Source organism: Silurus meridionalis, unplaced genomic scaffold (assembly GCF_014805685.1).
Source record: "Silurus meridionalis isolate SWU-2019-XX unplaced genomic scaffold, ASM1480568v1 Scaffold802, whole genome shotgun sequence".
Classification (NCBI taxonomy): Eukaryota; Metazoa; Chordata; class Actinopteri; order Siluriformes; family Siluridae; genus Silurus; species Silurus meridionalis.
Window position 1 is genome coordinate 1,132 of NW_025804734.1, and position 4,882 is coordinate 6,013.

Below are 4,882 nucleotides of genomic sequence, written 5' to 3' on the forward strand. Positions count from 1 at the left end.
TCCATCTTGTAATCTCACTGATCTGAAGCATTGATTCACTTAAATCCTGTCCTCCCTCCATCCTCTATCATTGCTCCACTGATCCCTCCATCTTCTAACAGTGCAACACACTCCCTCCATCCTGCAGCAGAACCAGAGCAGAAGACCAGGTGAAGACACCAGTGAGGACACACGTGTAAGTAGCACACATTGCAGTAGGATGAGCAGAAGATCAGCTGAAGATCATTTATTTTCAGCAGATGGAGGACAGACACAGACACTGGAGCAGTCTGTTTAAGAATAGATTCATTTAGTGCAGATGGAAAAACACTGTCTAAAGCTGAGTCGCACTCATTTTGATTCTCATTAGTAAGTTTGTAGCATTTTTAATGTACTATTAGTGCAGTTGCAGCTAAATGTATAGCTACTACAAGATGAAAAGGATTAGGACTGATGTAGGGCTTTTGTGTGTGTTTTCAGAAGAATCCAGACTCTGGTGAAGACTATGAGGTCTGTGCTGATGATCACTAAATTGACTGAAGATCACGTTCAAGTTCTTAGTGGTTTTGATGAGGAACATAATCAGGATGGACCCCACTCTGTTCAGAAAGAGTTTATAATTGTTTACATTATAAACATATACGTTAATACTTTTAACAAAAAGAGTTCAATAAACATTAATCTTAAGAGAAAAACATTAACCTTAAGAGAAAATATATTTAGAGAGGAGTTTTAACCACACACAAATAAGGCCTAGATGTAGACAAATGGTGGGATTTTTATCATAAGAAAAAACTGTTTAATAGAAATGTTTTGTATTTAAAATTCAGTAACATGGAAGTGGTTCATTATAGAGAATATTGTATGCCCACAGATAAGGAACATCCCTGGACAAGAACCACCACTTGATTGGACCCTTGGAGGAGGACAAGCTTTAGACTGGTGAGGATGAGGTCTGAAGAAGCTCACAGAAAGGAAAGTGCACACAGAAAAGTTTGTGAGTAAACCAGTAAAGTTTTTAACTGTACTTCATTATATCCATTTTTTATATTTGTTCTCATGCACATAAGGTGTAAAGTGGATGGTGGTGTCTGAGTTTAAAACATCTTATTTATCTAAATTGTTATGTTCTTCCCAGTGGAAATCACTGATGTGAATGATGCTGGTTCAGATCTCACCTCAGGCATGTTTAAAATCACCTAATAATCTACACAAATACTGATGATGTGAATGTAAATAATGTGAATGAAAATGAATCACTTGTCATTCAGGTTAATTTATAACCTTCAGACATTTTTACATTTTTACTGGAAATTGCAATAAAGTGCATGAAATATATAAATTCATTTCTCAATGTATTTATTTAACTTTTACACTTATTTTATCAAAAGTCTCTTTTTCATTATATAGGATACATGTTTTGCATTAATGCTTTATATTTATATTCATAATAATAATAATAATAATAATAATAATAAAGATGATAATGGGTTCAGCAGGTTCACAGAATAAATCACGAGTCACTGTTCTATGAACAATAAAACATTTTATTTTTATTTACTGAAAATGCTACAATTTTACAATTTAACAATAAATATAAACGTACAATGATAAAAAGTGACAGTGGGTTTAAAACACCAACTAATAATAACAATAAATAATAATAGTAGTAAATCCACAAAATTAGAATCATTACACAGCGATATAAACATTAGCAAACAATATTCATAAACAGTACAATAAATAAAATAAATAATAATATAAATAATATAATATCAAGTCTCTGAGTGGCTCAAAACACGAGGAGGAAATGTTTGAAGGAGCAGAACAGAAGAAACAGCAGGTCTGGATGCAGATGAATCACTGAATGAAGGAGATGAACTTTGACTACCAGGTAGTAAAGACACATATTGTATATTATAATTTAAACATAATAATGATGATGATGATGATGATGATGATGACATATAAAGCTCTTTTTAAAATTCACACAAATGATCTTCTATTCAATAAAAGACAATATGACTATAAAAGGCTTTGGGGACGTTCCAGAGATAATTGCGTGTGGAGTAAATACTGAAATATGAAAATAATGAATGAGCAGTGATAATGTAAGTGCAGGCTGTATAATGGTGGGGGTGGAGGTAGAGGGCGCTACAGCAGTAGGAGTGGAGTAAAGCAGGTGGAACACTTGCAGCAGGTGGAACACTTACGACCTGGTAAAAGAACAATAAAGAGTGTGGAAAACAGGTTTTATTTACCTTTTAGTCTTGGTATTTTTTACAGATGTAAATAAGAAGAAACATTGCAAAATCTAACATTCACACATTAATATGTTTAATCCACAATCATCTCTGTACACTAGTGAGAGTCTGAGGGCAGAAGTCAAGTGATTTGAAGATCTATAAATATAACACACTTTAACATTAAAATTAGTAATAAATGGTCTCATAACGGCAACATTTGAAGGCAATTAAAAAATATATAAATCTATTGTTTTTTTTTTTTTTCTTGCTTGCCATGTTTTATATGAGTTACGCAGGTCATAAATATAAACTGAGCTTAAAATATAGTTGTGCAGGTTCACAGTGACGTGACATGAAAGAGAGGATTACCTGAAAGTCTGAAATGAACACTTTAGGAGGGTGGAATCCACAAAGACGTTTCTGAAAAGTTTTAAATGGCCGTGGACCTGCATTGGACATTTCTCACTCTGTACAATTAAAGACCTTTAGGTTATGGGAACTGTGTTTAATCATCTTCTATTATACATTTTTGTCAGCACAAACCTTATTAAGCAGATCAAACTATTTCTTCTGACGGGGAGCAGGTGTGTTTCCAGCTTCAGAGCCAAACCCCAGTGCTGCCAAACCACCACAGACGAGACGTCCACTCATCATCCTCTACCGCCACAGACGAGACGTCCACTCATCATCCTCTACCGCCACAGACGAGACGTCCACTCATCATCCTCTACCGCCACAGACGAGACGTCCACTCATCATCCTCTACCGCCACAGACAAGATGTCCACTCATCGTCTCCTAAAGCCTTTTGAGACGTTTTAGACATGTCTGAGACATTTGAAACATGTTTTTGTTTAAAAAGATTTTTCTGAACCTTTTTGATCTTGTAGAAAGCACAAGATGAATCATGTTTCCTAAAGAGATAATGTAAGTTTTAATGTTCTTCCTCCTCGTCCCAGCAAAACAACTTTCACCTCCAGTAAACCAGATTATGTTTGTTTCCAACGTTTCTTCTATGCATGAAACACTTCTGTACATCGTTCACTTCACACAGTAAAGACTTAACAATAAATCACTATCACACATTGATGAAACGCTGTGAGCAGAAACTCCATTAGATTTTGAGTCTAACGCCTTCACCACTCGGACATCACAGCAGCAGTTCCTGTCCTTTGTAACCCTGAGCTTTTTAACAGGAGCAACAGCAGAACACACTAACCAACTGCACAACAGAGATCTTTCATTAACATCTCCTTTGGTGGTTTGGATAAACCACGTTTGGCTCTAAACCAGCAGTCAGTAGCCGGCGTGTGTTTTGCATGAGGCCCATGTGACATGAGACTCTTAATCTCAGGGTGGTGGATTCGTGCCCCACGTTTTGTGAGGACAGTAATTGCAGTGACATGCTGAGATGTCGAAGGTTTGTGTTTATTGTGTTTAAAAAAAAAAAAAAAAAAAAAAAAAACAACAAACACTTGACTGGTGTACAAACATTCTGGAGACACAAAAAGTGAAAAGGGGAAAAAGCCACACAGATGGTGAGGTGATGAACTGAAGTCAGATGGTAGGAAGTAAAAGATGCTGCAGAATGAAAAAATTGAGGAAAGAGGAGAAAACAGTGAGGGTGAGGAGAAGATTCATATGGAAGTCTGTTTCTGCCACATAAAAAAAAGGTTTACCCAAAAAAGTTTTTTTTTCTCACAATTGCAACTTTTTTAGGCAGTCGGGCAGCGTCACCTCCTCTGTAGTGCCAGAAAGCTTCACATATTTAAAATAAAATGTGCTTCAATCAATAAAATCACATGGTATTAAACTGAGCCTCTGAACCCTGGAGAGAACTCTGTCTCACTGTGTGTGTGTGTGTGTGTGTGTGTGTGTTGTTATGTAGTGTCCTTGTAGATCTGGACTTCACTCACAGATGCTGAAGGAGCTTTAACTGATTTAAAAAATTGTGCTGGTTTCTCCTCCACAGCGGGAACTTGAGCTGCAGCTGGTTTCTCCTCCACAGCTGGAACTTGAGCTGGATGTGGGTGGACTCTGGTTGTGGTGGTTCCTCTCAGTCTCGCGCTCCTTACAAAATTAAAATGTTGATGGAGCTGTAACACAACAGAGACACTGCTCTTACACACTGCTGTTGGTCTTTATGCCGACACCAGCAAAATTACCCCCTGATGCTGACTGAAATCCCCTCATATGACCAAACACACACTTTATATTAATAGATTACACTTTAAGGTCGTTAAAAGTTTGCCGTCAGCTGCCTCTTGAGATTTTAATTGGAAGAGTTCAGACCATTTTGTCTCCGTCCTCGTAACCGACAACCTTCAGGAGGGACGTCATGTCAACACACAATTCACATTAAACAGATCTCATACAGGACTCCTGGTCTAAAGGGTCTACTATATTCTACTACTACTTACACACTTATCAGCTACCTGATGTTCAATAGTAGAAAAATGTTCAATAGAGCGACTGTACGACTGCTGGAACAGTGACTTTCCAAAGAATATAATTATGGTCAGTTGTTTTCTGGTTCTTGTTTGGTATCCTGGATCAGAATTATTTTTCTGCTGTTTGTTCCTGTCTCAGGCATGATGATTTCTGTTCATGGTGTTACAGACAGATGTGTCAACACTGGTGGTTTCACATCAAGCTGAG

General features: G+C 37.1%; 1 long non-coding RNA gene across 2 annotated transcripts; it reads right to left on the reverse strand.

Moving 5' to 3' along the window:
- Nucleotides 1-1,582: 1,582 nt before the first annotated feature.
- LOC124382604 lies at nucleotides 1,583-4,728 on the reverse strand. Of its 2 annotated transcripts, XR_006925094.1 has the most exons (5): nucleotides 4,645-4,728; nucleotides 4,141-4,320; nucleotides 2,769-3,029; nucleotides 2,595-2,692; nucleotides 1,583-2,195 (listed from the first exon to the last, which is right to left on the reverse strand). It is a non-coding gene; the product is annotated as an uncharacterized LOC124382604 (long non-coding RNA). The 2 variants fall into 2 exon arrangements; XR_006925093.1 differs by having other exon boundaries at nucleotides 2,595-3,029.
- Between the last annotated feature and the right edge of the window lie 154 nt (nucleotides 4,729-4,882).